Genomic DNA, 13,160 nt, shown 5'->3' with positions numbered 1-13,160 from the left:
TGCCAGATTTTAGGGACACCAAAATACTCAGTAGGCAAGACAACTCATATTTTAATGCAATACTTTTTATTTATTTATTTGGCTGAACTGGGTCTTAGTTGTGGCATGTGGGATCTAGCTCCCTGACCAGTGATCAAACACAGGCCCCCGGATTGGGGACTCAGAGTCTTAGCCTCTGGGCCACCAGGGAAGTCCCTTAATACAACACTTTTAAAAACTAAAACCAATGCAAACTATCCATGATGGATGAATGAAATACCAGATTTTTCAGTAAAGACAGACTCAGCATTACTAATTTTTCCTTTTGCTTCAGACCGCAACACGACAGAGCCCAGCACTGCGTAGACTCTACGTCAGGATTAGACCATCACAGCCAGGAAGGAGCTCCTCAGTGTGCCAAGAGGATGATGGAGCAGGCAGCTCAGAGTGGATTTAAGGAGACTCTACAACCAGCCAGATGAGGTTTTGCAGAGGCCCGAGCTGTCTATATAGTGGCACCCATGAAGCCCCAAAGCAGCTGGAACCTGGAAAAGCCAACTGGCCAGATGAGGGCTATACACTCCAGCTCCCTGGGGAGGGAGAGGCAGAGGGGCAAGGGATCAGAAATGAGGCTGAAGAAGGGGACAGGGAAAGAGAGAAGCAGGAAGCATGGTGGGCAGCCTCCTCTCCTCCCCACAGCACCTCCGGCCTGCTCAGACCTGCCTGCATAACTTGGGCGGGGCTGGGCCTGATAAGACACTAACTGCTCCTGTCAAACACCAATGCCACCTCCATCTCCCCCAGGGCCACCAGGATACCTCCAGGAATGAACACCTGGCTCCAGAGACCCCTTTACAGATGGGTGGGCACCAAAGGCTGGGCAGGCCAGGGGCCCAGGGGAGCCTGACCTAGGAGCCTCAGAGTCTGGCCCACATGGTAGGCCAGGGCCCAGGAGTCTAGGACCCTGAGGCTCCTACACACACAGGGATCCCATCACCACACCTTCAAGAAAGGTTCACTTTCCCATTTTGGAAAAATTCAAACCAGCTCACAACTCTGCCTCTTGAAGGCTGAAATCATCTTCATCTCCAGAAGGGAAGCCTTATCTGCTCAACCAGACCAGGGAGAGAGTGGACTCCTGCCCCCATCACTCCAGGACCTTCCCAAGGACAGGCATTCCCCCCACCTCCAGGCCAGGGTAGTGTCCAGGATGTTCTCGATGCTTTACTTCATAATATACAGGAAGCATGAGGCTCAGAATGGCTGAAGAAGGCTGTATTCCTCCTTTAGGGAATAGCAGGGAGGAACAGGGTGGTGTCATGGCCCCAGCCCGACGACTACCACCAAGCCTGCCCTGCGTGGGTGCGCTACGGTCAGGGACAGTTGAGCCGGCGTCTACCCACTGAGGAGGCCAGGCAGTCCTGCCCTAGTTGATGCAGACCTCTGCTGAGGACAGCTTTAGTTGCTGTTTCTGGAATTCTATCTGCCCCAGGGGTCTGCACGGAGCCTACATTCACACTTATTCACTCAACAAACAGAGGCGCTCGCCAGGCGCTAGACGCCCGGCTCATTCGGGCCAGGCTGGGTACACTCAGGCTGTTGTAGACCTACAATCCTGGGCTGGCCGGCGCCCCACACCCCCTGCAAAGGCTGGATGGAGCTCACCCTCATGTCCATACCTGGGCTGGGCCACACTGACATTCCCTTGGCCTTGTTCATGCCCAAGGTCCCCCTTGGTCTCCTGCCTCCGTCTGCCCTGGGGTGACACCTGTCCCCCAGTGACAGATGCCTCTCTTGGCTGTAGGTGGTTGAGACACCCAGAGACCCACTGCAAGGGTCAGGGCCACGATGGGCAGGTGCTGAAGGAGGGGCCGGGGCCTGGGTTGGGTCAGGGCCTGGCCTCCGTCTCCCAGACCCACTGGCCTGTGGGGAGGCGCTGTTCCCAGCTGACAGTATTCTTGGGTCAGGGGAATCCAAACGCAGAAACACGATCTGAAGAGTGTCTGAGGGTCAGAAAATATGAAGTGGATTCAGTTCTTCCACATCTGACCCCACCCATGACCCCAGGCTTCCTTACTCCAAATACCCCCACCTCTTGTCCCCTCTGCTCACAGCCTCCACCCCCACCTAGCGTGTGGCCTGATCGTCCGGCCAGTCTTTCGGCAGGCCACTCCCCCCTCAGGAATCTTCGCTAGATCCTGATGGCCTAAGGATGAACTCCAGCTGGCTTTCAAAGCGCTCTATGGACAGGAGTAGCAACTCCCTCTTCTCTCTTCCCAAACCCCTCCGGAAACAGTCTCAGCACTGTCACTCCATGAAGGTCTTGCCCTTTTCCATCTCTGCATCTTTCACAAAGCCCTCCCCTCCTCCTGAAGGGCCTCTTTCTGAGTTTTCCCCACCCTTCAGGGCCCAGCTAAACCCCCATCCTGAGAAGCCTGCCCTGATGAGCACAGTCTCCAGGGCCAGTCCTCTGCCCCTTCTCTGTATCCTATGCATTCCCCGAGCCCTGGGTTCTGCAAGCCTCTCTCAGCCCTAGTGTACCCCAGCCGCACAAGATTGTGTGACCTTCTGTCCCTGGAAGGTGTGTCCCTGGCCTCCCCCAAAGGCAGCCACTGTGGCCCAGGCTCCACGCTCCCAGTCAGGCTGCGGCCTGCTCTGCTGGGCGGCAACCGCACACATTCCTTCAGAATTAAACAAGGTCTTACTGGCTCCAGGCTCCACAGCACAACATGGATCCTGTTTGCCTTTGGAAGTAGCTTTTCGCCCTCCCCAGGCAGTGAGGCCTCTGGGTTCCAAAGGCCAAGTTCTCTTGTCTCTGGGGGTAGAGATCTCAACAGCCACAAAGGAGGGGGCAGGGCTCCACGTGGGGCCATTTGGAAACCTGAATCCAGACCTAAGACTCTCTCCTCGGCTGCTGAATGCCCGGTACTCACTGTGCCATTCATCTGGAGAGAATGCTCATGTGCAAGCACACACTGACACACACAAATGCACAAGTGTATGTAGGCACACGCGTGCACAGACACAAGCATGCAGGTAAACACATGTGCACAGACATAAACACACACAAACACACACATGAGCAAGCACATGGTCTCAGACCCAGACATACATGTTGCCACATACACACACACATGCATGTATGTACACATATGCACAGACAGGAATACACATGTAAACACAAAGAGATGTGTGCACACACACATACACTTACATACAGACCCGCATTTGGTAGTGCTGCTGGTGGGTGAGGGGGCCCAGCTACCTCTGAGAGGCCTGAATCTCTGGCAAAAAGCCCATCCCTCCCCTCCCCAGAATAAGTCAGAAAGGGTCAAAACCCGATCTGAAGCGTGGCCAGATCATTTTTCACTGCTTTCTTCCAAACAACCTCAGCCCCCAGAGACACTTCTCAGCAAAGACAAAATGAAAGTATCCCAGTCACCCTGCCCCCATCTGCGGCCGAGTGTAGGGAATGAAACAGATCAGGGATGGAGGAAAGGACTGGATGGGCCGGATGCCACACATCTCTGGACTCCGGGAACACACTGGCTGCAGTGGCCCCTGCCTGCCCACTGGAGAGCAACAATGGGAAGGCTCTCATTGTCACTTAGGACAGATCTGCTCGACACTTGGGTGCCACCTGCCTGCCCATCCTGGAACTGAGAATGTGGGGGTCCTGCCTCCTAGAACAGAGGGAGGGGGCAGAACCAGAGGAGTAGCTGGGAGAAGCTCTCACCCACGATTCCGAAACCCAGCAGGGCCAGGGCGCCAGGCAAGTAAACACGGCAGCGGTGACGCGTGTGGTTTAGGCTCTGACGGTGCAGAACCAAGCAAGCGGCCTCACTCACAGCCAGGGGGCAGCAAGGGGAAGGGTCAGACGGGCCTGGGTTCCAATCTTGCTCTGCTGTCAGCTGGCCTTTGGACTTAGGGAAGGCCACCTGACCTTGGCCTGCATTTGCCGTTTTGTGACTCAAGAATGACAGCAGCCGCCTCTCAGAGGGGCTGTGGGGCAGCGCAGGGAGGACCGCAGCACAGGGACGATGCAGCACAGGGAGGACTGCAGCACAGGGAGGACTGCAGCACAGCACTGGTTTAAATCTGCATTATATTGAGTCAGATCTTTGGCATTTGGGGAGCTGAAAACTCAGCCTGGAGAGGCTGCAGGTGAATGGCGGTCTCTGGGTTGTAGATGTGGGTCATGTGGTTGAGAAATTTCACCCCCTTTACTCTCCCCTCCACAGGCCTAGGTCTCAGAAGCCCCCAGGGGCCCACAGTGGACCTGGCAGAGAGGACAGACAAGCCAGGAGGACGCCACTGTGCTCCTGGTTCACAGTACTCTGCCAAGGGCTGCAGGTCACCTCGGGGAGGAAAGGGAGCACTCTGTTCCCTGAGCGCCACCCCCCACCGCCCCCACCCCACCAGGCGTCCCAGCCCCCACTGGCTCACACTGGCACTTCCATGACTCTGGGCTTCCCTGACTCCTCCCTTTCTTCCTTTTCTTCTCCCAGCCTCCCCTGCAAAAGCCAGTCCCTGAATGGAGATGCCAGGAATCAGATGCCATGTGCATGGGGCAATGAGATGTGCAGAAAGAGCTCTCTAGCAGAGGTGGGTGGGTTGTTCCAGCATCTTCTGGGGCAGTGAGGAGGATTGGGTGCTCATGCCAGCTTTGGCCATGGGGCTTCCAGTCATGACGTTCCTGGATGGTCAGAACAGGGACAATTCAAGACCACCCCTCACATTTCCCTCTGTAGACTGAACAGGCTTTAAGAGTAGTTTCTGTCATTGTTAGAAAGAATACGGTCATTACAAGACCAGGAGAAGCCATTGCCACATGATCAGCCCACGCTAAAAGGTTATTGGAGTCACATGATTCCCTCACACATACTCAACTTAGTCCATGAAAGTATGACAATCACACGACCCTGCTCAGACTCAGTCAACATGGCTAACCAAGGTCTCCAAGCCAGTCTTGAGTTCTGGGCAATCATGTGGCCCAGCCACTGTCAATCCCAAAATATTGTGACTATGTAGAAAAAGGTATTTTTTCTTTCAGGATGCTTTAATGCCATTAGTCAGGAAATTATCATAATATACTTTAGGGTTAGAACAAGCACCACATGCCATAAGAAATACACAAACTGTCCAACTTTGGAGTCAATAAAATTATTATAACAAAATGAAAAAGAATTCCAAATAATAAAACTGTCTGTGCTATGAACTGAGCCCCTTAGGTGTGGTGCGCTTGTGTAATCCTATGGCAGCCCCACCTCTGGCCTCCATCACCCTGTCAAGAGCTGAATTGTGCCCCAAATTCTTATGCTGAAGCCCTAATCCCAGAACCTGAGAATGTAACTGTTTTTTAAATTTAGGGCCTTTAAAGAGATGATTAAGTGAAACTGAGGCTCTTAGGGTTCGCTCCAATCCAATCTGACTGGTGAACTTCTAAGAGGAGATCTAGGCACACAGAGGGACACCAGGGGTGCCTGCTCTGGGAAGAGGCCACAAGACAGGTGGCCACCCGCAAGACAAGGAGAGAGGCCTCGAGGAAATACAACTTGCCAACAACTCGCTCTTGGACTTTCAGCCTCTAGAACCATGAGAAAATACATTTCTGTTGTTTAAGCCACCCAGTTGGTGGTGTTTTGTTACAGCAGCCTGAGTTGGCTAACACATCCTCTTCTCCTGTCCCCAGGACAAAATCAGGGCTTCCCTCAAAGTAACCCCTGAGATGGGGGAGCCATCCGATAGCCCCAATAACGCAGACTGGCACGCCCTGTCCTGTGCGCCAAAGCATCATGCCCTCACCATGCACAGGCCCCAAGGCAGATCCCACACCGTCGGCTACAGTCTCAACAATCCCAGTGCACACTGATCTGGAAATGCCACCCTTCAATACCATACAAAGGTACCGAGAAGGATCTGCCTGTGGTCCTGTGTAGAGAACTCAGGCTGCCCTCTGCTCTACCAAGCAGGCCATGCACCAAGCCCTCTGTTCAGCAGCACCCAAGCCCCCATGATGGAAGAAGAGGCCTGGGGAGACTGCGGCTGAGGAAAGCCATAGCCACCTCACCTCCACCCATGCAGCGGAAGTGTCCCGGAGAAGAGAGTGGTTGCTCCCCACAGGGACAGTGTGGAGGCTTCATGGCAGCCATCGGGGTCAACGTGTCTCAGGTCCAGGGCCTCGGGTCCACGATTCTTTGAGGGATCCCCCAAATGTTTTCATCTCTTTTAAAACCAAGAATAGAAAAACAAACATAATAATGAATTCAGCCCCGATTATATTCACCTTTATACCAGCACAGTCTGAATATTACTTATTTAAAATTAAGCATAATTTTAAGTTTTTTTATGGAGAAAGTATCTCAGAAAAGCATAGAAGCTCTGGGCACAGCGGGTGTTGAATGCCAGGGTCTGAACTGGTGTAGGACTTGCTGCCTGTCTTTGTTTTCTACTGCTCTGCTAACAAGTCAGCGTTTCCGGGTGGTGCTGGTGATAAAGAACCTGCCTGCCAAGGAAAGAGACTTAAGAAACACAGGTTCGATGCTTGGGTCAGGAAGATCCCCTGGAAGAAGGCAGGGCAATGGAGGAGAGCAAGGCAATACAGGAGGGCACTCCAGTATTCTTGCCTGGAGAATCCCATGGACAGAGGAGCCTTCTAGAGGCTGCCACCACTGCTTGATCAAGCTTCCCTCATAGCTGAGTTGGTAAAGAATCTGCCTACAATGTAGGAGACCTGGGTTCAACCCCAGGGTTGGGAAGATCTCCTGGAGAAGGGATAGGCTACCCACTCCTGTATTCTGGCCTGGAGAATTCCATGGACTGTATAGCCCAGGGGGTCGCAAAGAGTTGGACACAACTGAGTGACTTTCACTTAACTACTTAACTTAACCACTGCTTGATTCCAGGGTCTCTTCCTCCATTTCCAAGCCAGCAGCAGTGGGCTGAGTCCCCACACATAATCACTCTGAATGTTCTGCCCCCTCTTCCACCTCTGAAGACCCTATAATCACACTGCCCTTCCCCCAGATAATCCAGAATGATCCCCAATCTCAAGATCCTTAGCTTAGTCACACCTGCTGTGTAAGAGAACATATTCACAGGTTCCAGGGATTGGACACACATATCATTGAGGGCCAGGATTGTGCCTACCATAGGCTTTGTAGTATGGCAATCATCAAGGATAACTGATCATATCCTGTTATGGAGGAAGGGGCCACGAAGGCAGAAGTACATAGGCTTACAGAAGTCATTGTGCGGCGGGTGTTGAGGGTTGGGGTCTGCACTAGTGTGGGACTTGCTGCCTCTCTCCTTCGCAAGGGTCTAAAATGTAAGCCCCTTCAGGACAGGCTGCCCCCAGCAGGTTCCAGAAGCTCACTGTCCCTCCCCAAAGCAGGTCCAACAACACCCATCCTCACATCCACGTAGTCAAACCCACGCTGGAGGCCACTGGGCAAAGCAAGAGTGGTCAGGGCAGACAGGGGGACGGGACTCGAGCCAGGGCAACACGGGGCTCAGCCTGGGGGGCGGCAGCCGCACCCGATCTCCCCTGTGCACTGGAGCGAGGCTGGCCAGCAGGTCCACTCAAAGGCTCTGTATGCAGCGCACAACTCCTTCCATCCACGTTCGAATCAGCCCATCCGGCTGCACTCAGCTGGTTGCAATTGCAGCCCCACTGGGCTGGGGTTTCACTTTTAACACTGATTTATGGAAAACACAAGGTTGCCTGAAATTCATTCAAATTCCTCCTCCGTGAAGCAATGGCTCTGTGAGGAAGGGAAGGGCTCTGGCACCCTAACGTGGGGTAGGGGAAGTGGGGGTGGGGACCATCCACAAACCTGGAGTTCCTCCCAGAAGGAAGAACCCCTAAGGAGCAGAGCCACCCTGCAGGGCTGGGAAAAGACCTCCTTGGAGAAGTGATGTAGTCACGCAGTGGAATTCTACACCGCATAGGAAATAAGTAAGCCACAGTCACACATGTCCGCATGCTGGAATCCTTAAACATATTGAGAGGCAAAAATTGATTGCACAAGAATACATATTAGAATGACATTATTTATACAGAGTTTCAAAGCATACAAAACAACTCTGTAAATACTTTCAGATAACATGCAAATGCAGTAAAAAAAGTTAAAGAAATTTGTGATGCCAAATGCGCTTTCCAGGTGGGGCTAGTGGTAAAGAATCTGCCTGCCAATGCAGGATATATAAGAGACAAGGTTCGATCCCTGGATGGGGGAGATTCCCTGGAGGAGGGCATGGCAATCCACTCCAGTATTCTTGCCTGGAGAATCTCCTTGGACAGAGAGGAGCCTGGCGGGCTCCAGTCCATAGGGTCACAAAGACTGGACACGACTGAAGTGACTTAGCACACACACAATTATTTCCTGGGGAGGAGGGGAGTGCAGTGGAAGGAAGGTGCGTTTGGGAGGTGCTCACAGAGGCCTTCAACTGCGTTTGTAATTGTATTTCTGAAACCAGTATGTGTCTACATAGGTGTGCATTAGCTCACCATCCATTCGGGTATTTTCAGGAGAATGAGGCTGGTGGAGGATGAAAGAAAATTTTCCAGCTTCACATCCAGCGAACCGTAGATCCAGAGTCCCTGAGGAGCTCTCCCGGTGACTCAGTGACTCTCAGAGCAACACCTGTGGAGGGTGAGACGCACCCACAGCCAGACCTGGGGCCCTGCTTTCAGGCCTGCATTGCTCACAGATGAGGGCGGGCGGGGCGGGAGACGCACTCAGGAGAGACCTCTAGCTGCCCCAGAGGGGGCCTCAGGCAGTGGGGTGATAGCAGCTACTTGAAGTCCCCGCTGTGCTCGAGGCCTGGGGTGAGGGCTGCTGCCTGGGGCCCCAGAGCACCGCTGTCATCCTATAGAACGATTCCCCCAGACAGCCCAACCCTCACACCCCTGGACTCTCCCCTCCCTCCACGCAGGCCTCCTAGGAAAAGCTGGGGTCCATATAACTGTTCCAGCCCAGAACCCAGGCCTGGGCCACAGGTGCAGCTGCAAACCGCAAGACCACCCAGAGGGCCCAGGGCAGGGTCATCTCCCGCTCCTGCTCCTCCCAGAACCAGGAGACAGGGCCCGGCCTGCTCCTACCTGCCTCCAGCAGCAGAACTGGCGGCCGAGCGTGTCCTGGCTGAAGGCTCACCCCCACCCCCCAGAGCCCAGCTGTTCCCTGTGATGTCACCAGAGAGTTGCATTTTGAAGCATTAAACATTCAGAGACACGAAAGGACTCGGGCAAGTGGTCACTGTGGGGCAGTTCTGGGGGAGGGGCGGAGGGCCAGGCTGTAGCCGACGCTGTAGAAGATGCCCTCAGCCTGCAGCACCCTTGCTCCCAGGACAAAGTCCCAGAAAGAGTGGGCCCGTGGCCCAGAGCTCTCTTGCCTGCCTCATTCTGTGCCTGTACTGGCCTGCGGCTTGCTGCCGGGGAGCCGGTCTTGCTCACGTATTCAACAAACACATTCTAAGCACCTGTGGTGTGCCTTGCACCTTGCTGGGGAGTCGGCGGTGAAGGAACAGCTCCTCCATGCCCTGAAAGACGCGTCAGGTGGAGCAATGGCAGCAGAGTCATTTCAGAGGACCTGGAGGCTAGATGAAGGCTGCAGACCAACGAGACAGACCCATCGATGGACAAAGGACTAGTACCTAGGAGGTGACATCACTGCCCAAGTCACAGGCTAATAAAGTGCAGAGCTGAGGCCCAAGCTCTTTCCCTGCCCTTTGATGATCCCAGAAGCTTCAGAGGCCCTGGAGCCAACGTGAGTGTCCCTCCCAAGTTTGGTGGTCACTGCCAGGCTGTCCCTGGGGACCCGGTTTGAGCCCGAGAACACTTTCTGGGACAAGACTGGGGCTCTGGGCCTTGCTCCATGCTCCCCCACTCCAGTGGCCACACACAGAGTGAAGCAGAAATGTCCCATCTCAGGCCAAAGGCCACCCTCTCCCTTTCTTCCAACCTAAGAACATGGGGCAAAACCTAGAGATGCCTAGCTCTTCCCCACAAACCCAGTGATTCTCCAGTATTCCCCCTCTCTGGAGAAGGTATCACATCCTCCCATTGCAAAAACCAGAACCCAGGAAGCCATCTTTGACATCCGTCACCTGCATGGATAAGGCTTCCTGACCCCGGGTGGCCACTCCCCGTCCTCCGTGCTCCAGGCTCCCTAGAGGAGCTCCCTCAGGACAATGCCCAGCGGAAGAACAGGGCTCTGCGTCCGTCTGGAGGCCAAGCAAACCTATGCTACCCCAGGACAGTGTAGGCAACACATCAGCTCTCAGGAAACAGGCTGTGTGCAGCCTTCAGCAAGGGGCGTGAGCCTTCACGGCACCTGACGCCGGGATTCCCCAGTGAGCTCAGGGCTGAGGCCTGGATGTCTCGGCGTACATCCCGAACACCCACAGCGCAATATCCTCAGCGTTTCACACCAGCAGAGGGGCAACCGAGCCATGACCGGCCAGCAGATGTGTTTTGCTTGGCCCACACCATGTTTTAAGTTGGATTTTGTTGCCAACACGTAACATTAGAAGAGTCCACATAGTAGTCCAGATGTGAAAATAGAAGAACTGGCTTCACTGGGATGCCATTCCAAAATTGCAACCCTTTCCTGCTGTGAAGGGGCCACCCCTTGGACAGAGTATGTGCTCCAAGGAGCTTCAGGGCCACCCCTCCTCACAGATCCCCAAGCCTGGGTCCCGCCCCTCCTCTCCTTTCACCCCCTCCAGGGTCCGCGTGGGCAGTGAGGCTTGTGAATCCTCATTTTAGGACATGAGAACATTCTGTTGCTGGGATATTATGGCTCCCTGATCCATATGTTCGGCGGGATGGTGCTTTCCATGGCCTGCAGCAGCCAAAGTGGGAGGTGAGCCGCCTGGTTAGGAAAGAGAGCGAGCCTGGGTGGGGGGCAACCCCAAAGGCCACAGCGAGAAAGGATAGCTTTGCCACAGGCTTCAGTCAAGCAGGGAGTTGAGGCTGGTGAGCCTGACGTTCGGAGAGCTGTGCTGGTTAGAGCCGGCGTTTCTCTCCTTGGATTCTTCTCCTTTTTATTTTTTCTTGGAGTGTAGTCGCTCTACAATGTTGTGTTAGTTTCTGCTGCACAGCAAAGTACAGCAGAAACTAACCAGTGAATCAGCTACATGTGTACACATATCCCCTCTTTTTTGGATATCCTTCCCATTTAGGTCACCACAGGGCACTGAGTAGGGTTCCCTGTGCTACACAGTAGGTTGTCATAAGTTTATCTATTTTATGCATGTGTGCTGTGTGCTAAGCCGCTTCAGGCGTGTCTGACTCTGTGCAACCCCATGGACTGTAGCCTGTCAGGCCCCTCTTGCCATGGGATGCTCCAGGCAAGCATACTGGAGCAGGTTGCCATGCCCTCCTCCAGGGGGTCTTCCTGACCCAGGGGTCGAACCAGCGTCTCCTGCACTCCAGGTGGATTCTTTATTGAATTTTACACACAGCAGTGTACATATGTCATTCCATCCCTCACTCCATCTCCCCCACCCCACCCTGGAATCCATGTGCCCATTCTCTACATCTGTGTCTGTGTTTCTTCTTAGATTCTAAAGTAAGCCTCCTTCCAGAGTACAAGATCACCTCCTCAGTGCTTCTGCCCCCACCCCCAAATTCAAAGCTCTCCACTTCTCCCTAGTCCCCCCAGCCCAGGGAAGCAAGAGACTTACAACCCAGGTGACGCCTGAGCCTGCCCCAGAGGTTCCCCAGACAGAGGTGACTGAGAGCCTTGCTCACCACTAAGGGACCACTCCCAGCTTAGGAGTGAATTTAACTGCAAGAAGAAGTTTAAAATCCCAGGGTGACCAGAAGGAGGGACAGAAGCAGAAACAGGAGGAAGCGAAGGGTCTGAGGGCAGGAGCCAAGGGAACACACACAGGTAGGGCATGAAGATGGGGCAGGGAGACCTGCTCTGAGAACAGGACATTCATTCCACAGAGACACTGAGCTCAAAAGGGAAAACCTGATTTTTCAGATGCCTTCCCTACTGTCCTACCCTCAGGTGTATCCAATCTTAACTCAGTTACTGGAAACCAGAGTCCAGACTTGACTGACATCCTTCTGCTTCTCGCCTTCCTCCTCCATGCACACACCCCGGCCAAGACAAAGAGCAGGCCCTGAAGTCAAGTTCGCTCAGGTCACAGGGAGACAAAGGGATGACCATGAATGCCACCTGGCCAGAGAAACCATGAGACAAATGGACAGCTTCCCCTGACCACCCCAGTTCACAGCCAGGACGTGGATGCCAGACAAAATCACCACTGGAACAGCCCAGGCTCGCAAAAACAAGCCTTCAGGCAAAGCACAATTGTCCGTTTCTCTATGTTTACATAAATATCAGCTGACTTATCATTCGGCAGGCACCAGAGATTTAATGAAGACTTACTGGAGGAAAACTGAAGAGGGAAGAACTCCAAACTGTTAACCTAATATTTTCCTGCAGATCTGGACAAGGCAGCCAAGATTGGTCTGAGCTGTGAGAAGACATCTGTTTCAGGTGATGAGTGAAAAGCTTCTTCAGGCATGTAGTCTTAGAACCACTGTCCTCATATGCCATTACTATTGCTGGGACACTTAGGTATGACATGAAAGGCATCTGCCATCAGGGCCACCCCCTCCATGCCAACTGGCTGTGGGCATCCAGGAGACTTCCCAGGAGTGGGAGGGGTCTACATGGAGTCTTCTGGACTCTCCAGCCCAACCCAGACTGGTTCACTGACTGACCAAGGTCAGAGTGACAACCACTGGGAGGAGATTGAGGACCACAGAGTCCACCAGGTCCTTCCCCAGCCCAAAGCACCTCTCTCCCCTTCTGGCAGACCCTAAGCACTCAGTGGTGCTGAGGGCCCCTGACCCCCACTCTGGTGACCCCACCCTCATGGAGACGTGCCTGTCACAACCTCCCCCTACTGGCTGGTGCCTTTTCCCAGAGACCTGCTTGCGCAGCAGGCAATGGCTTCTCAAGCTCCCTCCTTCCTGACAGCGCCCCCCAGACAAGCCCGCAGAGCATCCTTTTCATGCTGAAGGCTTTCTGCCAATACTGGAGGGAAACAGAGTGGGAATGATAAAATTTACAACCACGGGAAGGGATGCCTGGGCCTTCCTCCACAGTTTATAGTTACAGTCCTTGGCCGGCCAGCGGTAATGTTCCTTTTGCCCTGAA

Source organism: Bos indicus, chromosome 11 (assembly GCF_029378745.1).
Source record: "Bos indicus isolate NIAB-ARS_2022 breed Sahiwal x Tharparkar chromosome 11, NIAB-ARS_B.indTharparkar_mat_pri_1.0, whole genome shotgun sequence".
NCBI classification, from domain to species: Eukaryota; Metazoa; Chordata; class Mammalia; order Artiodactyla; family Bovidae; genus Bos; species Bos indicus.
The sequence above is the reverse complement of the archived record's forward strand: the minus strand, read 5'-3'. Positions refer to the sequence as shown.